Below are 25,525 nucleotides of genomic sequence, written 5' to 3'. Positions count from 1 at the left end.
GTTTGGTACCGCCTGGTCGCTATGAAAGCCGGACTGACGGGAGGTGCCGCCTGACTGACTCTCATGATACGACTGCGTATGCCTCATTGAGGTATTTCGCAGACTGTCTTGGAAGTTTGAAGTAGAGGCCGACTCTGACAATCGGTCACTCTTCTTCTGCTCTAGCAGTAGCCGAGCGTCTGTGAATGTTTGCTTCGACCCGTCCGCCTGAATATGACGAACAAGTTTCCTATTTCTTGTAAGGAAAACGGAATTTTGTGAAATCAAGGGCAGGTGGCTCCCGCTTCCTAGATTTAGGATGAGGAGTCGCCTCTCGCCCTTGAACTGGCTTCCTCTTCAGTGAAGTGGAGGGTTTCTTAGCCGACTGTTCCTTGACCAGAGCAGGCGGCTTCTGGTTGATCAACTCTTGAATTTCTCCCTTGAAGTCCTTCATGAAGGTCATGAGTTCGTTCCTTGTGATGGGAGCAGATCCATCAGTCGGCTGCTGCCGAACAGGCGGTGCGCCTGCTGGCTCTCTTCCTGTTTGAAGATGTTCCCGTTCCCTCCTTTCGGTATGACGGGTACGTCGGGCCCTTAGGGTCCCGTCTGAAGCTGTGTGAGCTTCAACTTCAAATTCACTCTCAGTATCGTGGTCCGACTGAACTTGAGGGTCGTCTAGGGGACGCCTCTCTTCAGGAGTCGGTACAGACTTGGATGCCATCTCAGAAGTACTCTCCCCACAGACAGCGCCAAATGTTTCGGGGTTTTCTGATGTCCTGCGGGAGAGTTACAATACCGAGACTAGAACCGGACGCCTGTACCTGCAAAACAACGGAGACTCCTGGTGGTGGGAGCTCCGCCTCCAACGGTCAAGTTAGTACTTGATTATGGAGTAATTAATGCGGAAATTAAAGTGATTGGGTCTCTCTAGGTGAGAGTGTTTAATGTGAGTTTTTAGCGTAATCAGCCTGTAACTCTGTGTGTAATCTCTGTGTTTTTTCGTAATCCCCCCTTAATGAGGATTAAGGGAGGTATTTATAACCTTGGGAAACATGCCAATCCTAGGTTTAGGTTAACCTAGGGCTGATTGGGCTTCCCTCGGTAGTTGGGCCTGGGTGGCCGGTTTCTCCATTAGGCATGGAGTATGCCACGAGTCATGACATAATAGGTCCAAGGTGGACGAATAAGCGTGTGCCACGTGGCATGCCCTGACAGTTCCATCTGGGGGACACTTGGCAGGACCTGATTGGCCCACGTGGCGCATTCCGATTGGTGGGAGCAAAATCCCCTAATCATATATGTTGTCTCTCATGGTTCCCACTCAAATCCACTTATTTTCTTTATCATTTATTTCCCTCTTACATCCCTTACTTTTTAATAAAATACTAACTCCAGTACTCCACCATCTTATTATAAATTTTTATACAAATTATTATTTAAGGCGAACTTACGTTAAATTATTATAAGACGGGCAAAAGTAATCTTAAAATTTATCCTTATATACTATAAAAGTTACCATTTCCTAACATAAATTTTACTTTTAGAAAAGCACTTATAATATATTAGATTAATAATATTAAATTTTATAACATGTATTTATTATAAAATACCACTAGTAGAAAAAACATCTTTTTACCTCATCAAAAATTCTCCGATCAATTAGAAAAACGGAGCTTATTAAGCATAATTCCGCGCTTAAATTAAAAAACAGAGAGGAAATGCCCGGTTAAAAATAAAAACGGAGCATTAACTTTAATATACTCCGTTCCTTAAAAAACCCGGAGTGTAATACTCCGGTGTTTTTAACCAAAGCATTTTGAAATGTGAAATGCCTCCAAAAAATAAGTTAGGGCTCAAAAGATTCCATTCATTCTCGTTCTCTCTTCTCCCTCTAACAACCTCTAATGTACTGTACTCTCCTCAATTCAATCCTCTTCTCGCCGCCGGAAAAGAAAATCATCTAGGTCGCCGCTGGTGCTGCCATCTTTCTTCTCGCCGGTGCTACTCTTCTTTCTTCCTCACCTTAGCATCGTTGGTTTAACTCGTCCCCAATTGTCTTCTTCGTTCTTCCGACAATCTTAGCCGAATCTGGATTCTTCGTTCGTGGTGCTGGGTTCTGGTGGATGGGAGTTGTAGGTGGGTGGTTGTCGTAAGTGGGTGTTCGTGGGACTGGCTTCTGGTGGGTGGGGGTTATAGTGGGTTATGGTTCTGGGCGCTTGAAGTCGGAAAAGAAGCTCAATTCAACCCTCTTCCTCACCGCCGGAAGCTCCTTTAGGTCGCCGACGGTTCCTCATCTCCCCCGATCATGTAAGTCCTTCAATTTCCCCTTTTTTTCTTCTATTTTTTTTTTTCTAAAATATAATCTTCATCTAATTACTTTCTCAATTTGCTACTTGATTTCAGCGGTTAAATGTTGTTTCCAAGTTGAATTTGTGTTCTCGCTGCCGGAATCTGCCATTGACGCCTCCTCTTACATGCTTTTTCAACCTTTAATTTGACAGCTTGGTCCTTCAATTCGATAGACTACAAGGTGATTTTTTACTATTTTTTTTTTAATTTTTTTCTGGAATTTAATTGTTTGGAGTACTTTCACTTGGACAGATTTGGGGCCTTCAATGTGGGATTTTTTTTGTTGTTGTTTAAAGTTCTAATGTGATATATACTGCTTAATGTTTTAAGTTTTTTTTCTGTTTTTTTTTTTTTTTTTTGTTTTTTTTTTTCTGTTTTGATAGAATCAAATATATACCATTAAAAGAAATGAACTCTTCGTATATGATCTGCCAGTGATTAAAAAAAGAACAATAAATTCATAATGACATTTCTTTATCAATTCTAAAGACGTCAATGTTCATACAAGCAGATAGATAATTTCATTTTCTTCCAATGCTTCACCCCTGAGTTTGTTTTTATGAAATTTACAAAATAGAAACTGACCTTGACCTCCTTTCATTAGATTTCATGGTGAATAACTTAATAGATGCTATACTTCGTGTCAGGCTATATAAACAAATACTTTACGAGGGCTTCAAGAGTTAATTATTTAACAGTATATATGCAAAAAAGTACAATTTTATTAGATGCAACTCTAACTGATGTAATCTTCATGAAATGTAGCAGAATACCCTGAGCGTCTAATTTGACTAAATTTTTATTTTTTCCAAAGCCAAAAAAAAAAAAAAAAAAGGTCACACACTCAAACAGCTTCATTTGTTTATACATAGTCATTGAAAATTAGGTATATTAATGTCACATATATATAGCTGTGACCTCCTGGATTGAAGCATACTTCGTAGTATCAGTTATAAGAGGGAGTATTACATCACTAATTATGCTTAAAAAAATCTTCGACATATTTTAATTCTAAGGAGGATCAAAAGAGTAATGTAGAGTAAAAAAGAGTAACGCAGAGTAAAATTCTATCACAAAGAATAATGGCATCAAGACACGACGTTCATAACAATCATTCATACACAAGGCAAAGTTCATGCAGAGATACCTTTCGACTAACTATCTTCTTTTTTCACCTTATCTTCTATGTAATCTAAAATTGTAATTCTGATTTGCAACTTTAAAAAGTATATGGTTGTTTTGCATGTTGTGATTTTCAATTCGATTTTATACAAATTTGATGAAATGTAAATTTGATTATGTTATTTATCTTGTTATTCATTAGGCCCACTAACTAACCTAATTGTATATATTTTATGATTTATGACTACATACATAATTCATTTTGCTAACAAGTGTTAACATTTGATTTTGTTTTAGATCCCTTTGTGTTTTGCTTTTGACGGAATATAGAGTTCAATTTTCATAGAAGCGGATATTTTGGTATGTATTTTTAACATTTTCCTTTTATTTTCTTCCTATTTAGTTTCTCTAGTACATTAACCGTAATACATTATGAAATTTATCTAAATAAATTGTTTGAAATGTATTAACTAATTAATCATTTGCATTATCATGTGCCTAAATACCCGTTCAAGACATACTCATTAGGAGTATGTTTTGAATAGTCCCCAGTTGGGACTGTTCTTAGACATTTAATCTCACTTAGGTGGTGAATGTACGCCTTATTTTTTTATTCTAAGGAATATCTTGGCTTTTTATTTCCCTAAATTGTTCTCTGGGTACATATGTAGGTAAGCAATTGCCTACATTGTGTACTTGGGGAAATGTAGGGAAATGCATGTATGTGATTAGATGTCTAAGGATGGGTTAGGTTGGAGTGATAATGACCCTTAGAAAGCATGCATTTTATTTAGTATGGTGCCTAAATTCTAAATTACCATATGACCATTGAATAATTATAAATGAGTGACAATTTGTTATTATGTGTATGTGTTCAATTAGTGTTCTTGTGGAGTTATTTTGGATTGAGATGGATAGTAGACGTGACACTTGGGAATTCAGATTTGGGGTTGAGAAATATTGTTGTACTACTTTAGACTATCAGAAGCGAACCAAAAGCGAAAGGATTTATTATCCTTGTTTTAAATGTTGCAATGTGAATCTGGTTAGTGATATTAACTTTTTTAGGGAGCACTTATTTTTCCATGGTTTTAAACCTCTTTACCACTTATGGATTTGGCACGGTGAGGAAGGAGAATATTTAGGGAACTCAAATGTGAAACTTGTGCATGAACAAGAAGATATAGCTAAGGACGTTGAGGAAATTAATTGTGATGATGAATTTAAGTATCACATTGATGATAATCACATGGATGATGATGATGATGATGATGATGATGATGATGATGATGATGATGATGATGATGATGATGATGACGATGACAATGAAGTGGATCATGTGGATGAGCTATTGGAGGGGGTGGAGGATGAGGTTAGAAAACGACCTCGTATTTCTGAGATGTTGTCAAATGCGGCTAAAAAAACCACTTTACCCCGGTTGTACTAAGTACCAAAGCTCTCTGCCGTCCTAACTTTGTTTAAAATCAAATCAAACATGGTTGGACAGACATTAGTTTCACTTCCTTGTCAGAAGCGTTAAGTGAGATGCTAACGGATGGTAATGAACTTCCTAAATCGAATTACTATGCTAAGAAACTAATGTGCCCATTTGGCCTAGAATACAAGAAGATACATGCTTGTCTGAATGATTGTGTCCTATATCAAAAAGAAAATGAAAATTTGGATGCATGTCCGCGTTGTGGGAAATCTCGTCACAAGCGCTTAGGAAGTGATGGTAAGAAAGGGCTTCTGGCTAAGGTATTGTGGTATCTTCCTATCACACCAAGATTGAAGTGCTTGTTTTCAAAAAAAAAAAAGATGCGGAGAATTTGAGATGGCATGCAAAAGGAAGGAAGAAGAACGGTATACTTAAGCATCCTGCGGATTCTCCTTAGTGGAAGAGTATCAATATGTTGCATAAGACATTTGGTGATGATGATCGAAATTTGAGACTTGGACTTTGTACGAATGGGATGAATCCATTTGGTACTCTTAGCTCTCAACATAGTACATGGCCAGTGCTATTAGTGGTGTATAATCTCCCTCTGTGGCTATGCATAAAACGCAAGTACATTATGTTTTCACTTCTTATATGTCTACCTTGAACCTCTAGTTGATGATTTGAGAAAGTTGTGGGACGAAGGGGTTTCTGTGTATGATGCTTATGCCAATGAGTGGTTCACATTACGGCCAATGCTTTTTTGCGCCGTGAATGATTTTCCTACATATGGTAACTTGTCAAGTTACAAGAATAAAGGAGCGAAAGCATGTCCCATTTGTATGGATGGCACGTAGACCATTATCTGGGAAAGAGGTTTATGAGCAAGTTAAGGGAATAAAGTGTGTTTTTGGTAAATTTGGGAAAGACTCGAACGAGAATGATCTTTAGAAAAAGGAATCAATTTTTTGGAAGCTTTCATACTAGAAGGATCTAGATGTTCGTCATTGTGTTGATGTCATGCACATAGAAAAGAATGTGTGTGAAGCCATTCTTGACACCCTTATGAATATTAAGAAGAAGACGAAGGATAGCTAAGGTGTGCGACAATACTTGAAAAAGAAAGGGCTTCGACCAGAACTTTGGCCTCAAAAAAGCGATAGTAGGAAGAGAAAGGAAACGGAAATGTCTATTAGCAAGAAAAAGTGGAAGAGTAAGGGTAATGAGGTTGAAGATGACACCGACAAGAACTACTTACCACCAGCTTGCTACACTTTGTCCACAACAGAGAAACGAGGCTTTTGTGAGTGTTTGCATGGCATTAAGGTTCCATCGGGGTACTCATCAAATATGAAGAGGTTTGTGTCATTGAATGGTGAGTTGAAGATAGGGAATATAAAGTCACATGATTGTCATGTCATGATGCAATTGTTCCTACCAATTGCACTCCGTGGGATATTACCAAAGCACGTGAGATATGCGATCACTGAACTATGTTCTTTTTGCCATACAATATGCAGTATAGTGCTTGATCCTTCTACACTTGATGCACTTCAGAGTGGCAATTGTTGAAACTTTCTACAAGTTTGAGATGTACTTCCCACCTTCTTTCTTTGACATAATGGTTCACATCGTTGTACATTTGGTTCGAGAGATTAAGATATGCGGTCCGGTATTTTTGAGGTGGCGTTATCCTTTTGAAAGCCATATGGGTTCTTTACAAGATAAAGTAAGGAATCCGGCACAACCAGAGGCTAGCATAATTCAAGGTACTGTGGCCGAAGAGGTTGGTAATTTTATAGCTGAGTACTTAGCAAGTGTTCAACCAATAGGACTTCTGATATCTTGACATGAGGGAAGGCTTGCAAGTAAGGGCATAATTGGCTCGAAATTGATAACACCTCTTACAGCCAAGCGCCTACAGGCACATTTATTTGTCTTGCATATCATTTTGTCCGTACATCCATACTTGGATGAGCACATGGCAGAATTGCGTGGTAAAAACCCTGGGTCAAGTACTTGGGAGTTGACGAAGCTACACAATAAGCAGTTCATTAACTGGTTTCATGATCGAATAATGTGTTGTCGAGATGATAATGTGTCTGAAACAGTTAAGTGACTAGCATATGGTCCACGTGAAGTTGTTCAATCATATGATGTCAATGGGTTTACATTTTGGACCGAACATCAAGATCAGAAGTCGTTATCGGTGCAAAATAGTGGTGTTTCTCTTGAAGCCTCATCTACAGAGAATGCAAGTGCCAAAGATAAATCTCCTGTTGAAGCTTTATTGTCATACTATGGGAGAATTCAAGACATGTGGGAGCTTGACTATTGTGGATTTAAGGTTGGTCTTTTACGGTGTAAGTGGGTTGAAAACATTCGACGATGCATTAAAACAGATGACCCGTGTGGATTCACTCTTGTTGACATGGGTCGGATGCGTGAAACTGAAGAGCCATTTATACTTGCAACACAAGCTAAACAAGTATCCTATGTGACCGATCCTGCTGACAAAAAGTGGTCTATTGCTATACCGGGAAAAAGAAGTATTCTTAGAGTTAGTGATGTTGAGGATGAAGAATATTATGATGCCTTCGAGGATACACCACCTTTCATAATTCTAGAGAAGTTAAGAATGACAATGTGGAAGAAGAGACATGTTATATGCGTGTAGATCACACTGAAGGAATACATTGGGACCCTTAAATCACATGTAAGTAATGATGATTGTCCCAAATGCATATAAAAATGTCTAGATCATGTTAGTTTGTGTCATATTTATCATGAAATTAAGTTTAGTTTCATATAAAAGGTTACCTATATAAATTAAGTAGATATAAGTAGTTACCTATGGTATATTATGTTTAGCTTTGTTTACTCGGTAATGAAATTGTGTTTATTACATATATATTGATTACACTATTGGTACATAATTGCATGTCACCTTAATTAAGGGTGATACGATGATATGCACGATGATATCGAGGATGAAGATGATGTTTCAGGTGATACCTCCGATGATGACAAAGAGTATGATGTTGAAGCAGAGGTGGATAAAGGTGATCCGGATGAGGTGGAATATGATGAGTTTCTTGATAGGACGGAGATGTTTGAGAATGAGGCTGATCAAGCTCCCCCAATCGAACATCAAGTGGTGGAAGAAAGTCCTAATAAGCAACCAGAAATTCAACAAGGTATCACAAGCAAAATTGACAAAGGATCCTTGAAAAGAAAGAGAGGAAGGGGTCCGACAAAGGGTCTTAGAGTCACTGAACCAATGTACCTTGAGTATGATAGTTTAGGTGAACCATGTGGAAGGTGGCGCACGCAATATGGGAATCAGCTTGGAATTTGTATGCGTAAGATTCCCATCACGTATGATTGGAATGATGTGCCACCTGATATGCTGACATTCATTAGTATATTAAATCATATATATTCTGGTTAACTTTTTTGTTTTCTTATTTTTGTTTTAAATTTGTGCAGACTCATTTTCATCTGGAAGATGATGAAGCTAAGAAAAAAGTTTTCCTTTGTGTCGTTCGTGATAGATTCAGAGATTTTAAGGCCAAGTTAGTGAGTGGTTGGATCACTAAAACAAGACCGAGAACAGTGGCCCAAAAGAAGAAGGCAAAGAAAGAAAAAGAAAAGGGGAAAGAAGTTAGGCAAGAAGATGGAGTTGCGGAGAAGGAGAATGAGAATGGGGAAGAGAAAGAGATGATGCCTTAGGAGATTTGGCCTCATATCACTGAAGATGACTAGAAGGACTTTGTTGCTTTCAAAAACAGTGACACCGGAGTTGTAAGTGTTCAAATTTATATTCAATTACTTTTTGTGCTTGTACTAACTACATATTTTCAAGATTTTCTACGTCTTTAAATGTTATTTGACTTCTAATAATCTAAATAGTATGTTAGTAATATGTTTTGTGATTGTATAGGCAAAGCGTGAGAAGAATAAGAAAGTTTCGTTGAAGAAGAAGCACTATCATCGTATGGGTCCTAAAACCTTTAATGAGTGCAGAAATGAGTGGATTGAAAACGGTCTTTACCCAAAATTTTCGGATGGCTCCACAGTTACGACTGCTAAGATTACTCATGCTGCAGATTGGTTTTGTTCGATGTATGGTAAAAATGCGAAGGGAGAGAGAGTTATTCCAAATGCTGAAACGCATAAAGTCGCTGCTAAAGTTGTAAGTATAATATTTTGCAACGTGTAATTATTAAACATTAAATATTATATATAAGTTGTTTGGGGTAAAATTACCCCAGCCACGTGGCCCAATGGCAGCGCGACACGTGGCATTTTGCTATTGGTCAGCAGGGCTCCAATCCCCTGCTGACACGTGTCCTAGGACCCTAAATGGGGAACCAATGCTCCCCACTATAAATAGTGGGAGAGTCCTCATTAATGGGGCATTCAATTCCTTCCAAAAGAAGTCACTTACAATCAATTGGCATTCAATACTATCATAAATACATTTTACACTAAAATCGAGCAATCTGAATTGCGGAATTCTTCCATTACGCGAGAAGTAATTACTCTTTTACGCACTTTCTTCCTCCCGTACATCACTGACTTGATCGTCGGAGGCGGAGCTCCACCTAACCGGAGTCTTTGTGGTTTTGCAGGTACAGGCGGTCGAAGGGCATTCTTGGAATTGTAACTCTCCCGCAGGACACATCAAAAAACCCCGAAACATTTTGCATCGTCTGTGGGGAGAGTACTTCTGAGATGGCTTCTAACCCTGTACCACCGGATCAGGACAGGCGGCCATCGGGTGAGCCTGAGGTCCAGACGGACCATGAAAGCGGTGATGAGTACGACCTCAACACCTATGTGGCCCCAGACGGGTCCTTCAGAACAAAGCACACCTGTTCCAAGGATAAGAAGGAACGGGAAAACATCCAAGCTGCTTCAAGCAACCCAGCCGGCAACACGGTTGGGCTGCCCAGGCAGCAGAGGATTCTGCTCCCGGTACTAGGAACGAACTCATGACCTTCATGAATAGTTTCAAGGGCGAGATTCAGAACCTCATCCGGTCAGCTACTCCCAAGAAGAGTTAGCCGGCCAAGAAGCCTTCTTCTAGCAAGAAGGCTATTAAAGACCGGGTCCCTACCCCTCATCCAAAGCCGAAGGAGGGGGAGGGCCTCAAGTTCGATCAAAACCGGCTCCGCTTCCCGCAAGCGGAACCCAGAAAACCCATCCGGCATTTGCAGCCGGATGGTTCAAAAAAGATATTCTCTGACGCCCGGACATTTCTCCAAGAAAAGAGAAGTCTGGCGTCTGCGTCGGCTTCAACGTCGACCTTTCCAGACAGTTTCCGTGACACCTCTAACAGGCGTACGGGAACAAGTCTAGGGAGTCAGACGGGCGAACCATCCGCCCGGTCTGGACCCAAAGTGATCCAACTGGTCTGTTCGGTTCGCCGAATGGGCTGGGTGGATCGCCTTTTACCCAAACGGGTCCGTTTGGCAGAAATGTGCAGCAGCCGTTCCAACTCATGGATTGGCAGCAGCGCCTGCTAAATCTGGGAGAACAGCCCTCGGCGTTCTCCCCTGAGATCACCCAGGCGGCACAGCCGGCCAAGATCAAAAACGTGTTGGTAGGGGCCTATAATGGTACCTCCAACCCAGAAGATCATTTAATGGCTTATTCCAACCTCATGTACCTACAGGGGTTGGATGATGCCGTCTGGTGCCGATGCTTCACGGCTACCCTGAAGGGCATTGCCCAACGATGGTTTGGTAACTTACCAGCCGGCTGCATCAACAACTTCAAGACCTTGGCGTACTTGTTTACGTCAAACTTCTCAATGAACATCCCGGCTAAAAAGACAAGCCTCGATCTGGGGGCAATACAACAGGGTGACAGAGAAGGACTCCGGTCGTATGTCAGGCGGTTCAATCTGATGAGAATTCAGATTCAAGGACTGTCTGATGAGGTTGCTTACACAGACTTCTTTAAAGGTCTGAAGGATGGGTCGACTTTCAAGTTTGACCTCGTCCGGAAAAGGGTAGCCACCCTCCAAGAGGCGTTAATGGAAGCTGAAGCCTACATACAGGCGACGGAGCTTTGTGCTGTAAAGCAGCCATCGGATTTCAAAAAATCTGACAGAAGAGACAGCCGGCAACAACAACAGCAGCCGGCTAAAAAGGAAGAAAAGAAGAGAAAGGAGGTTTAGGCGGCAGACCGATCTGGTCAGCCGGCTCAGAAGCTCAGACGGAAATCTGAACCGTACGTCCCTAAGTACGAGTTCACAAAGGACTGCTCCTCCATCCTCATGGAGATCAAGGACAGAATGTCTCTCGACAAGCCGGCTGTTATGAAAAGTCCCGTAGGCAGCCAGGACAAAAGCAAATACTGCCAGTACCATGAGGATGTTGGCCATGACACTAATGGTTGCTATAGCCTCAGGCGGCTATTAGACCGTCTGGCCGATGAAGGGGCTCTTAAGTCTTATCTGCCAAAGCCAAGGACAACACTCTGGCCAAGAAAGGGCAGGCGGCAAAAGCTGTTCTTGCAAATTCAGAAACGGATGAAGAGACTATCTTTACAATAGCAGGAAGCTGGTTAACTCAGTTGAGGAGACCCAGGCGTCGAAAGACATATTTCCTGAGGTCCTAATAGATACCGGGAGCTCGTCTGACCTAATCAGCTATCAGTGCTTGACCAAGCTCAAGTACAAATCCAGTAGCATGCACCAGGCGCCCCACCCGCTTGTTGGTTTTGGGGGAGGTGTAGTGCATCCGGTAGGGAGTATAGATCTTCCCATCCGACTGGGTGAAAAGGGGGAAGGACGCCACATGGTAATCAAATTCCTGGTTGTAGAAGAGCTTGCCGCCTACAACATGATTTTTGGCCGTCCGACCCTCAATGAATCAAAGGCTGTCATCGTTCCCTCTCTCATGCTTGTCAAATTTGAAAGGAATGATGGAACAATCGGTTCCCTCAAGGGGGACCAGAGGACGGCTAGGGAGTGCTATCTCTCTGACGTCAGACCTACTATGGGGGCAGCCGGCGACGGCAACCCCGTAGACCTTGATAACTGCGATGCAGCAGTCCCGGCTCTAAGGGCAGCCGGTAAGAAAAGAAAGGCGGGCCAGACGGACCCCGTTAAACAAGAAAAATAGTAATCACTAGCCGGGGAAAGGTCAGATGATCAACGACCTCAGCCGGCTGGTGACTGCATTGATGTCGTCCTCGACGACAGCCGTCCTGATAGAACTTTCAAGGTTGGGACGGTCGCTTATGAACAGTTGGGAGCAGACCTGCTCCAACTTCTAAGAGAATTCAAAGACATCTTTGCCTTTGAAGTGGAAGAGATGCCAGGCGTCAGCCCGGATCTAGTTGTCCACAAGCTTGCCGTGGACTCTAAAAAGAAGCCGGTCAGGCAGAAAAAGAGGGATCACGGTGAAGAGAGATCTCAGGTGGCAGCGACTGAGGTCAAAAAATTGTTAGATGCTGGGTTCATCCGGCAATGCTACTACCCGGATTGGGTAGCAAACGTTGTCCTCGTGAAAAAGCCGAATGGTACCTGGCGGATGTGTGTAGACTACACAGATCTGAACAGAGCATGCCCAAAGGACAGTTACCCGCTTCCAAAGATCGACAATCTGGTCGACTCTACAGCCAGTCATGCTCTGATGAGTTTCATGGATGCCTACTCAGGTTTCCACCAAATACCCCTATGGAAAAAAGATCAAGAGAAGACGACCTTCGTCACTGATCCGGGGTTATTTTGTTACAAGGTGATGCCGTTTGGGTTAAAGAATGCACCGGCTACATTCCAGCGCATGATAAACACTGTTTTCATCAATCAGATTGGCAGGAATGTAGAGGCGTACATTGATGACATGATAGTCAAATCCAAGCTACAGACGGATCACCTACTGGACCTCCGAGAAACATTCACCACACTCAAGCGGCACCGGGTCATGCTTAACCCAAAGAAGTGTGTATTTGGTGTTGAGTCTGGGAAGTTCCTCGGATTTTTGATCGATCAAAGGGGCGTAGAGGCTAATCCGGAAAAAGTGCAGGCAGTCATTGACATGCGTTCTCCCCGCACTTTGAAAGAAGCCCAGAAATTGACCGGATGCCTGGCGGCGTTGGGAAGATTTCTCAGCCGGTCAGGTGACAAGTGCCTCTACTTCTTCCAGGCCATCCGGAAGAGGTCCAGATTTGAGTGGGGTGAAGAGGCGGAAATGGCATTCCAGAGGCTAAAGCAACATCTGCATTCGTTGCCAAGGCTAGTGAGCCCCCTGCCCCCGGAAGGTTCTTTACATGTACCTTGCCGTCTCTGATCATGCCCTTAGTGCCGTTCTCCTCGCTGAGAGAGACGGTAATCAGCTACCGGTGTATTTCATCAGCCACGTGCTTAAGAATGCTGAACTCCGGTACCCCATGATCGAAAAATTTGGGTTGGCCCTGTTCGTCGCAGTCAAACGGTTGAAACCCTACTTTTTGGCTCACCCGGTGATTGTATATACAGACCAGCCGCTCAAGCGCCCAATGACCACCATCGAGTCATCCGGCAGAATGATCAAGTGGGCTGTTGAAATACAGAGCCTTGAGATAACTTTTGAACCCAGGCGGGCAGTGAAAGGTCAGGCGTTTGCCGACTTCATTGTCGAGATGACTAGGCCGGTGCAACTGGAAAATCCTGATCAGGTTTGGAAGTTATTCGTAGACGGTAGCTCTACGGTGAACGGCTGTGGTGCAGGCGTTATATGTCATTCTCCGGAAGGGGATAAGTTTGAGTATGCACTACGGTTCCAGTTCCAAGCCTCTAATAATGAGGCGGAGTATGAAGCCCTGCTAGCCGGTATACGCATGTGTAAGGTAGCAAGGGCAACAAAGATTGCCGCCTGCTCAGACTCTCAACTGATTTTTACTAGTACAATGGTGACTACGAGGCCACCCATCCGGCTATGATCAAATATCAGCTGGCGGTAAGAGAGGAGGCCGTGTCACTTGACAAGTTTCATCTAAGTTAGGTGCCCCGGTCCGAGAATAATCAGGCGGATGCCCTTTCCAAGTTGGCATCATCCGCTTCCTGCGATGCACCTAGAACGGTTTTTTGGGAAGTCATTGAGAAACGAAGCATTGATCATGACCCCATTGGTATCCTGGACTGAAGTGCCACCTGGATGGATCCCATCCAGGATTACTTGGCAAACGACACCTTACCGGATGACCCTTCAGCAGCAATGGCACTCAAGAAGCGAGCTCTGAGCTTCGTGATGCATCATGGAGAACTTCTCCGGAAGGGTTATCTACAGCCGTATCTAAAGTGCGTAACCCCTGAAAGGGGAAGAGAGGTTCTGGAGGATCTGCACGCGGGTTTTTGTGCCTCACATATAGGCGACACGTCCTTGGCAAGAAGAACCAGACGGCAGAGTTACTTTTGGCCCACTCTTGAGGCGGACGCCATGGATTTGGTGAAACGGTGTGATAAATGCCAAAAGTTCGCCCGGCTGATACATCGACCGGCAACTGACTTGACAGCCATCCATAGTTGGTTCCGTTCGCAAAATGGGGCATGGACATCTTGGGTCCTTATACGCATGCCACAGGCGGTCGCCGATACATTTTGGTGGCAGTAGATTACTTCACCAAATGGGTTGAAGCAGAGGCGGTCAGAGGCATAAAAACAAAAGACGTGATCTCCTTCATTTGGAGAAATGTCATCACCCGGTTTGGGGTTCCAATGTCTATGGTCTTTGATAATGGACCTCAATTCGAAACGCCTGTCCTCAAGAGCTGGTTGGGAGATCAAGGAATTTCCCATTGTTTTGCATCCGTTGGCCGTCCTCAGGCAAACGGTCAAGTTGAGGCCTTCAATAAACTGATCTCAGACGGTATAAAGAAGAAGGTGGAAAGAGCCGGTGGACTATGGGCAGAGGAGCTACCTCATGTCCTTAGGGCCATCCGGACCACTGAAAAAAGGGCAACCGGTGAAACCCCATTTCTCATGACATACGGCACTGAGGCAGTGCTCCCCATTGAACATTATGAGCCAACGCTTCGCATCATGCTATATGATGAGGCAGCGAACTGGGAAGCCATGCGGCTTGCACTGGATGCTCTCCCAAAGCGAAGGGGCAACGCAGCTCTGCGTCATGAGATTTACCGCCTGAGAATGATAAGGGCCTACAACCAGCGGGTTCACAAACGACCCCTGAAAGTAGGAGATTTTGTGCTCCGCAAAATGGAAGCAACCGGTAGGGCCAATGAACAAGGCAAACTGACTCCAAATTGGGAGGGACCCTACCGGATATTTGAAGAAGTACGAGACGGCACATACCGCCTGGAAGCCTCAGACGGTAGAAAACTGCCTAGAACTTGGAATGTAGATAATCTCAAAAAGTACTACTTCTAGAAATTGTATAGTTTTTGTATATTTCTATATAATTAATGAGAAAGATTTACTACATATAGTGCTTACATGCGCCATGTCTTGTGCTTAACACAAGCGACTCCCTTTACTTATTTCCCATGCGCCCAGTCTTGTGCCCAACACAAGCGGGCCCGGAAATTTAATGAACCAGCCAGTGACGCCCATTCGGGTGAATTCATCGAAGAGAACATCTCCCATTTGGGTGGAAAATTGTTCTAGTGATAAAAAATCAGGCGGCCCTGACCGCCTGATTGATCCATAGCACCAAAGAATTGCGGGTTAGCATTCCCAAACATGCATCCGGCCCCCTCTTTGGCTCGAGTACCATTTAAGGCTGATCTTAAAACAGACAGTCGGTACCTAATGTCCCGCTTAATCAACTAAGAGAAGGCAGGTAGGCAAACATCTGGGTTAGGCCAAGAATCTATGAATGGTGTTCTTGCGAAAACCCAACCGACAATTGTTAAAAACTTTAGCATTTGCGCTATAGCATATGGATAGCCGCCTGGCACCATTTCGTCTAAACCAGTCTCCTATCCAGGGGTAATTACCTACCCTAACCCCAACAAGTCATGCGGAAACACATTCATTCAAAAAGAATACGGTAAAACATTCATGGTTTACACAAGGCAAAAAAACAATATAGAGTTGCTTGCGAAGACTCAGACGGTAAGGTTACCGCCTGGGTTCTCTTGTCTACCCTCGCAAATTTCTTTGCCTACCTTCACAAATTTCTTTGCCTAGCTTGCGAAGACACAGACGGCGGTGATGCCGGCTGGGTTTTCTTGGCTATCCCCGCAAAATTATCAAAGCAAGAAAGATGTGACATTCAAGACATTCAAAACAACAAAAAGGAAAGGAAGCAAATTCATTCAAAACCGGACCAACCGGTTGAAATATAGCAGAAATAACCGGCATAGCCGGTGAAAAATGTTAAAATTGTTTACAAAAAGATAAACCGGCACAACCGGTGAAAATATCAGTGCTCAAAATAGAAGACAATAGCAGAGTAATCCGACCCTTCCGGCGCTATTACAAGATAATGCAAGGCGCGCAGGCCGGGAGGTCGTTGCTATTCTACATTCACTGTTACCCGGTCGCCCTGAGCCTGGCTCCCTTCCGGATGAGTTGGGTCGGTGTTGGGAACGGAGCCGGGATCCTCATCCTCGACTGTCGTCTTCAAAGCAGCCGCTTCCGCCTGCATTCGCTGGAACTCGGCTTCCACCCATTGCTCATACGGTCTGGGCCCCGCCTGGCCCTCCTCTTCAGCCAGAATGGCCAGGTCTGCATACTTATAGGCGAGCTCCCAGACGTTGTAGTCTGCACCCGGGTGGATGATGGAGAACGCCCTCTTCATTCTGTTCTGGCAGTCCTGCTCATTCTCCTCTATGAGCCAGTTCTGATCAGCCTCTAAGGTGGACTGGAAATTGCGCTGAGCATCGGCAGCCTCCTTGACCAGGCGGTCATTCTCTAATTGCAGCCGTTTGCTGCTCTTCTCCGCCTGGTCGAGCCGCTTGAGGGGCTCTTCATGCTTTTTAAGCTCATCTTCAGCGTTATCCAGGGCCGCCTGGAGGTTGTCGATTTTGAGCTTGGACTCGGAAAGGGCCCGTTGGAGGGACTTGACCTGATCCGCCTGTTGCATGATTATAGCTTTAGTTTCTAAGTCATGCACAATCATGGAATAGTGAGCAACGCTATGTGCGTCATCCGCAGAACGTTTGGCTCCTCTTACCTCTTCCTGTTTGCGGATGTAGGCCTTCTTAAGCCCCTCCACGCGGAGCAGTGCCTGCAACAACAACGCAACCGGTATTAGTTGAAAGACCGGATGGGTTTATTACAAATTATATGCCGGGTGGGTACTCAGTGACTTACATCGGCCAAGTCGACCATAACCCGGTCGGCGTTAAAGGTATTGATTCCAGGAATCGCCTCCTTCTCGTCCCGGGGGAAGGCTTTCAGCATGGCCCGGGCGTATTGAGCAGCGTCCGGCCAGCGTGGTGAGTTATCTGCACCAGAAACAGACGGTGAGAATGCTGCGTACGCTCCACCAACGGACAGCCGGCTGATCGGAGAATCTCCCGGCTGCGAAGAGGAGTACAATTTTACCCGTATGGGTATGTCGAGCAATGTGAGATCAAAGGGGTTTGTACCTTTTTGGGAAGCCTTTTGGCTTCCAGAAGCAGATGGACCAGTTGCGGTCCTTATTGGAGTGGCCTCTAAGGCCTTCTCAGTGTTAGACCCGCCTGGGGTCTTTATTGTTTTACCGCCGGTTGTAGCCCGGTCGGTAGAAGCAGTTTTTGGCACCTTGAGTGCCGTTTCTTCAACAGACGGCCTTGGCCGGATCTGTTTTTGCAAGGAACGGGGAATAACACCCCCATCCTGAAACAAGACCGCAAACGGTTAGATGAATAAAACAGCTAAAACAACATCTAAGCCAATCACATAGAGAAGGTCAGGCGGGCTAACCTTTTTAGCCGCCTGAGCGGCAAGTTTCTTCTCCAGATTCTCCTTTCGGATATCTGAAGCCTTTCTTGCGGGTGTCTTGGCGGACGGTAGCATCTTCTTAGCTTCTTCTGCAAAACGAAAATACATCCGGTCAGAAATATGAATCACATTGCAATAAAGGGAAAAAGGTCAGCCGGCAATAAATAAACCGGCTAGGGCTCGTAACCTTTGGTTTTCCACATGCTGCTAAGCCCGCAGGCGGACAAGAAGCACTCATCCTTGAAAAATTCGTGTTTGGGCACCCAGTTCTTGGGTACCCTTATTATCTCTCCGGATGTGAGAGAGGTAGAGGTCAGCTCGAAGGAACCAGAGTCCAGAATGGCCACCCTGTCAGTATCAGGAACAGGGGGCAGCCGACACTTTTGCCCCAAAAGCTCTGGCTTCCGGTTGTAGGTCCGGTACTCCTTGTTCTCCTCTTCAGACGGAGCTTTGACCAAATAGAACCGGTTTTTCCAGTCCGACCATTTGGACGGCTTGTCCGAGGTCATCATATATTTAGGGTGAGTAGTCAAAGTATACCAGGCCCTCCAGCCGCCTGGGCTCCGGCTCAAATAGTGCATATGGGCAAACGCCTCCCAGCCGGGGTTGAGACCCTGCATCTCGCTGGCGGCGATGTACCCTAAAATATTCACCCAGGAATTTGGGGTGAGCTGCCAAATGCCAAGGCCATACCCCCTAAGTATGGCCCTGATTGTGTTGTGAAGGAGGAAGCGGACGCCGGCTAGGAAAGCCGCCTTGTAGCATCCAAACCAGCTGTTAGCGTTGGGCTGGTCATCCTCCCATACAACCGTCCCGAACTTCCCCGGCACAGTCATCCTGTACCCTTCACCAAGCGGCCGCCTGGTAATAAAGTCTAGAAGGGAAGACCGCATGAGGGCACGGTCCTTTAGGGAGACGGCGATCATGAGAGGGTCGTTTAGGCTTTGCCACGAAGGCCTCTCCGCCTCCACGCTATCCTTTGATACGGTTAAGTAGCTAGAGCTACTACTTTCAACCCGTCCGTCATCGGAACCGGCTGGGGAGTTGGGAGCATCATTGGCAGCTCCTGGCTGCTCAGCCTCCTCAGCCGGAGAGGTCTCCTCGTTGTTGGAGCCTAGAATGCTATCGCTTGGGGTGGCGGGGGTACCGCCGGATGGTTCTCTAACTTCCCCGTCTGGTCCTCGAGTTTCAGGCGATAACTCGTTCGAGTCCCCCCTCTGTAATTGGGGTCCATTGCTGTTCCCCTAATTCTGGCCATGGTGTCCTGCACAGACACGGAGTCGGTCGATACAGGCGTTGAAAAGGGGAAATTCCAAAGATCAGAGGCGGCAGATCCAGTTCTAGACTCAGCCGTACTAATTGACCGGCTGAGTTCACAACTATGGTCCGGGTATGGGTATAAAGGGTCCATCTACCTATGGGACTTGTAAACAAAAATGCAAGCAAAAGACGCAAACGGAAATACATGGAAAAGCAAGAAAGAATAGAGACGGTACCTAGAGTAAAGGGTTGAAAACCTCAAGAAATTTCTTGGGGATGCTTGCGAAGACACAGGCGGTTTGAATACCGGCTGGGTTCTCTGAGGTATCCTCTCGAAAAACTTTTGCTTGCTTACAACTGCACAGGCGGTCTGAAAACCGGCTGCTCTTAAAACAATGAAGTCTCCGTGTGCTCTGAATTTCAAGTACCGGATGCTCTGAAATGCCAGATGCTCTCAAAATTCAAGAAATTTCACGAAGTTTGTAAATGAGGCTTCGTGTGCTTCCTCCCCTATTTATAGGGTTTGTCTCGGAAGGCGAAGGGGCGCGACCCTTCCCCTTCTGCTTTTCCCTCTTCCTTCAGTTAGAATTTGAAGGAGTTCAAAAAAAAAAAAATATATATATATATATATATTTTCTCTTTCAGCTCTCTTCTCAGGTGCCTTGCCACGTCAGCACCTGAGAGGGGCAAATGTTTGGGGTAAAATTACCCCAGCCACGTGGCCCAATGGCAGCGCGACATGTGGCATTTTGCTATTGGTCAGCAGGGCTCCAATCCCCGGCTGACACGTGTCCCAGGAACCCTAAATGGGGAACCAATGCTCCCCACTACAAATAGTGGGAGAGTCCTCATTAATGGGGTATTCAATTCCTTCCAAAAGAATTCACTTACAATCAATTGGCATTCAATACTATCATAAATACATTTTACACTAAAACCGAGCAATCTGAATTGCGGAATTCTCCCATTACGCGAGAAGTAATTACTCTTTTACGCACTTTCTTCCTCCCGTACATCACTGACTTGATCGTCGGAGGCGGAGCTCCACACAACCGGAGTTTTCGTGGTTTTGCAGGTACAGGCGGTCGAAGGGCATTCTTGGAATTGTAACTCTCCCGCAGGACACATCAAAAAACCCCGAAACATAAGTCATGTAAGTAGTTAACATACAATTTGTTTGCATTAACAACTTGAATGGAATAAGGAAGATTTTGGAGAGTTTAAGCCAATTCTAGACAAGGATGCCTTGTACATGGTTTTTGGAAAGGACCATAGTGGGCATATGAGAGGAAAGGTGGTTTAAATGTCCGGGTGAGAAAGGTATTCGGTGATGCATACTCTACTGCCATAAGATCAAGCTCTAGTGTACAAACACAAGATATGGAGACCATCAAAGCTACAATTAGAGAAGAAGTTGAAGGTGAGGTGGAAGCAAAGGTCGAAGCAAATGTGTTGGCGGTTTTACAGAGACTAGGTTTGTCGAGCTTATAGTTGGGTAATGATACCGAAACTACAGTGCAAGATAAAGCTAGCCATCTGAATTCAGTCATGCCATCACCTATAGTTGATCAGTTACCACATCAGCCAATTCATCCAGTAATAGTTGATCAAACAGTAGATCCACCAATACCTGAGTTAGTGGTAAGCTAAGTTATCAAAGTAAACCTCTTTATGCTATAAGTGCTTGTTTTATATGTACATTGATGATTTAATCATGGAATTTTTTTCCAGGAAGAAACCCCATGTGAACTTCTCCTTCGTGATGGTTCAGTTGTTGTTGGGGTGATTGTAGTTGCTTATGGTCATGCACAACCAACCATGGAGGGTCGTAAAGTGCATGGTTCTCTTGTACCCAGTAGGAATTTGGCGGTGTCTGTAGACATCATCGTAGATGGTTGCAAGGAGCTTGCTCTTCCAGTCCCGACGCCTAATAATAACCTTCTTGTTTTGAGAGATGCTAAATCAACTTTTGTTGCATGGCCAATTTCATTAGTGAGGTTTCCAAGTCAGGTAATATTTAATAAGTACGTTCTCAAACAACTTAAACAATTAATTCTAATTTGTGGCCTTAACAATAAGTGTTTTTTTTTATCATATTAAACTATGCAGAAACCTATCATTTCCAAAGGTGCAAAAGGGGAGAAAAGAAAAAGGGTTCAGAAGGGAATGTGAAAAAAGTGGGTGCAAGTCGCAAAATTTCAAATGTCGATTCTCTTTATAAAGAAAAGATTTTGGAATCAAATGCTATGGAAAAGGATTCACTTTCCAAGAAAGTAGATTCACTAGCAAAGAATGATAGCAAATCACAAACACAAAGCTTAACTCAACATATGAAAAAGCTATCATCCAAAGGCTCGACACCGCATTTGGTTAACCTAGTTGGTCGACTGGTCGATCAAACGATAATTGATCTTCTCTCTGGTCAATGTTTTTATTTGCATTCATGTGTTTGTCAGTTGCCAGATGATAAACCTATATAGGTTGCATTAGAAAAGGATCAATTTCACTACATGGAAGATTGTTCGACATGGATACATAAGGTGGATGTTCATGAGTTTCTTTGTGGTGAAATGTTGAATGTATCCATTATTCAAGTTTTCATGAGGTGATTTGCTAACACTTGCCTTGTATTCGTCATTCTCATGAAAGATGATATTTATTAGTTCCATTATGAGTTAATGTTTATGTTTATTAGGTCCCTATATGAAGATTTGCTCACACATGATTCCATTACAAGGATCGGGTGGTTGTGTCCACAAGAGACTCGAGATGCATAATGCTTGCGTAGCCAGGCAGAATTAAGGTTATACATTCACATTGAGATCGTAGAATTAATTCGCAATGGACATAATTTCATTCTTCCACCATATTTTGTAAGGTAAAAATGTGATTGTTTTTCAATTCTATTGCACAAGGATGTTCATTATATTTTTTTGCTTAAATCTTATTTGTATTTGTAGTCTCCATTGGATGCTCCTTGTGATATGTCCCTCTATCAACACAATCTACATGTTTGATTATGCTAATACTGAAGACACACCAAGACTGGTATTGATTAGAATACATCTAAATAGGTATACACTTACATACCTTAGAAGATTACTATTATAAGGCAAAAATGTGTGGTCTTATGTGATGTTTTATGTGTTGCTTTTGTAGTCAAATGAAGAAAATTAGTGGAAGAGGGCTAAGAAGGGAATCAATCCCTATTTGGAAAACAATGAAGGTAAAGTGGGCTAAGAAGGGAATCAATCCCTATTTGGAAAACAATGAAGGTAAATAATAACATCAAAAGGAAAAAATAAGCAATAAGAAATATATACTTATATTAATTTCATTTTATATGTGAATTAAAAGATATTGTGCACAACAAAAGGATGGTGTTGAATGTGGCTATTACATGATGAGGTACATGTATGATGTAGTCAAATGCTGCACTTCAGTGGAAGATATAGAGCAAGTAAGTACTATTTATAATATTTTTATATTCATTTAGAGTATTAATGGTTCAAAATAGCCTAAATGAGTTATAACTTGCCCATTTTTCATGCTTTTAGCTCAATGCTTGAAATAACAGCTATAATACACCTAAGATACTTAGTTATGACTATTTATGGCTTGAAACAACATAAAAAAAAAATTATTAAAAAAAAATTACAAGTTTTAGGTTCATTTAGAATATTAACAGTTCAAAATGGCCTAAATGACTTCTAATTTTAGCTCATTGCTTGAATTAACACCTATAATACACCTAAGAAACTTAGTTATGAATATTTATGGCTTGAAACAACATAAAAAACAATTTTACAAGTTTTAGGTTCATTTCGAGTATTAATGGTTTAAAATGGCCTAAATGAGTTTTAACTTGCCCATTTTTCATGATTTTAGCTCAATGCTTGAATTAACACCTATAATACACCTAAGATACTTATTTATGAATATTTATTGCGTGAAACAACATAAAAAAAAATTAAAAAAAAACAAAAAACAAATTTACAAGTTTTAGGTTCATTTAGAGTGTTAATGGTTCAAAATGACTTCTAACTTGTCCATTTTTCAAGATTTTAGCTCAATGCTTGAATTAACACCTATAATACACCTAAGAAACTTATGAATATTATGGCTTGAAACAACATATATATATATATATGTATATATAAACTTATGAATATTATGGCTTGAAACAACATATATATATATATATATATATGTATATATATACACACACACACACACACACACACACACACACATATATATATATATATATATATATATACATACACACACACACATATATATATATACATATGTGTATATATATATATATATATATATATATATATAAGCAAATTTACAAGTTTGGGTTCATTTAGAGTATTTACAGTTCAAATTGGCCTAAATGAGTTCTAGCTTGCCCATTTTTCATGATTTTAGCTCAATGCTTGAATTAACAACTATAATACACCTAAGATACTTATTTATGAATATTTATAGCTTCAAACAACATAAAAAATAAAAATAAAATAAAATTAAAAAAAAAAACAAATTTACAAGTTTTAGGTTCATTTAGAGTATTAATAGTTCAAAATGGCCTAAATGACTTCTAACTTGCCAATTTTTCATAATTTTAGCTCAATGCTTGAATTAACACCTATAATAAACCTAAGAATTTTAGTTATGAATATTTATGGCTTGAAACAACATTAAAAAAAAAAAAAAAAACAGCAAATTTAGAAGTTTTAAGTTCATTTAGATTGTTAATGGTTCAAAATGACTTCTAACTTGCCCATTTTTCATAATTTTAGCTCAATGGTTGAATTTTCACCTATAATACACCTAAGATACTTAGTTATGAATATTTATGACTTGAAAAAAAATAAAAAATAAAAAAAAAAACTAAATTTTCAAGTTTTTTGTTCATTTAGAGTATTAATGGTTCAAAATGAGTTCTAACTTGCCCATTTTTCATGATTTTAACTCAATGCTTGAATTTTAACTCTTATATTTTTATTAAATTGTGATTATAATTGTCTTTTATATTGATTTCACTTGTTTTAGGCTTATAAGACTCAAAGGCTCGAGCCCTTCAATGCTAGCGAGATAGATGAAGTACGAGACAAGTTTGCTTTGTTTATGCTCAATAATTGTATTTGAACGCCTTGAGAACGTTATTAGTAGTTAGTACTATTTTATTTGAACTTAGAAATTTATGTGTATTATGTAATTTTTATTTCAACTTACTTTTATTTGTAGGTACAATTATTTACATGTTATTTATAATATATAATATTTTGTTATTGTAGTCAATTTTGATTTAGTACAGCTAGATAACTCGCACAGGGTGCAGCAATATATGGTTACAAGGCTATAATTAAACATTGGTGCGAAAAAATTCAATATTAAAAAAAAGATAAATATATATATATGTATATATATATATACAAAAGGCTCCAGTGAAGATATAAAATCAAAGCATTAACACATGAAAATGCTCCGGTTTTGTTAAAAGAACCGGAGCATTAAGTTGGTTATATGCTTCCAGTTTGAAGCTGGACCGGAGCCTTTTCTTAGTTTATGCTCCAGTTTTGAACCGGAGCGTTTTCAACCCGTAATCTACTACGTCCACTATTGATGCGGTTCAAAAACGGAGCATGTATGGCTATTTTGACCGGAGCATTTGATGTTTTTTCTACTAGTGTACACATTAAAATAAATTATACCCATCACAAATTAAAAGTTATCCTTAAAAGGGTTAAAGTTACCATAAAAATGGTTAAATAGAAGTTACTCTCAATTTGACCTTTTTCAATAAAATTAACGTACGCCTGCCTTATACAAGACTAATAAGGCAGGCGTACAGGGGTTAAAGTTACCATAAAAATGGTTAAATAAAAGTTACTCTCAGTTTGACCTTTTTCAATAAAATTAACGTACGCCTGTCTTATACAAGACTAATACCCCAATTATCCTCACTTACCTCTTAGGGGAAGTTTGGTTCAACTAAGGGTAAAGGAATGAGCTCAAGAAAGGGAAATAAATTAAATGGAATAGAAACCCCTCAAATTGTCGGTTGGCATCACTGTGGTTTTCTGTTTTTTGGGTTTTCTTTTCTAAATCATATGATACATGTCATATAATGAATTAAAAATTAGTCAAACTTATTAAAATCATGATAACTTTGAAAACTGACAACTAAAAAGTGAAAACACCTTTTTCTTGTTTCCATTTTGGTTTTTTGTTTTAAAAAAACAAAAAATGTTGCCAAACAAACCCGTAACGTTGTTTGTTTTAAATAACAAAAGGAATGAGTGCTACCATACAACCACCATGCAACCACCTCTTCGTTCACTTCTTTTTCTCCCTTATTTCGGAAACCATGAAGACTCCCACCACCCACCTTGGCCACCTACCCCACCGCCTCCCACGTCACCCCCCTCCACACACACATACACACCGCAGCGCACCTCCTCCAGCCCCATCCCATAAAC

At 41.9% G+C, this 25,525-nt stretch overlaps 1 long non-coding RNA gene across 7 annotated transcripts; it reads left to right on the top strand.

Annotated features, from left to right (window-relative positions):
• The first annotated feature begins 1,778 nt into the window (after nucleotides 1-1,778).
• Nucleotides 1,779-24,457, top strand: LOC110738444. 7 transcript variants are annotated; one of them, XR_002514616.1, is made up of 12 exons: nucleotides 1,779-2,286; nucleotides 2,383-2,509; nucleotides 3,748-3,810; nucleotides 8,378-8,692; nucleotides 8,832-9,083; nucleotides 20,766-21,044; nucleotides 21,144-21,639; nucleotides 21,730-21,912; nucleotides 21,995-22,108; nucleotides 22,194-22,260; nucleotides 22,392-22,494; nucleotides 24,096-24,457. It is a non-coding gene; the product is annotated as an uncharacterized LOC110738444 (long non-coding RNA). The 7 variants fall into 7 exon arrangements; XR_002514612.1 differs by having other exon boundaries at nucleotides 1,780-2,286; nucleotides 8,443-8,692; nucleotides 22,194-22,309; nucleotides 24,096-24,453; XR_002514611.1 differs by having other exon boundaries at nucleotides 1,781-2,286; nucleotides 22,194-22,309; nucleotides 24,096-24,451.
• Nucleotides 24,458-25,525: the final 1,068 nt, after the last annotated feature.

Source organism: Chenopodium quinoa, unplaced genomic scaffold, assembly GCF_001683475.1.
Source record: "Chenopodium quinoa cultivar QQ74 unplaced genomic scaffold, ASM168347v1, whole genome shotgun sequence".
Classification (NCBI taxonomy): Eukaryota; Viridiplantae; Streptophyta; class Magnoliopsida; order Caryophyllales; family Amaranthaceae; genus Chenopodium; species Chenopodium quinoa.
The sequence above is the reverse complement of the archived record's forward strand: the minus strand, read 5'-3'. Positions and strand labels throughout refer to the sequence as shown.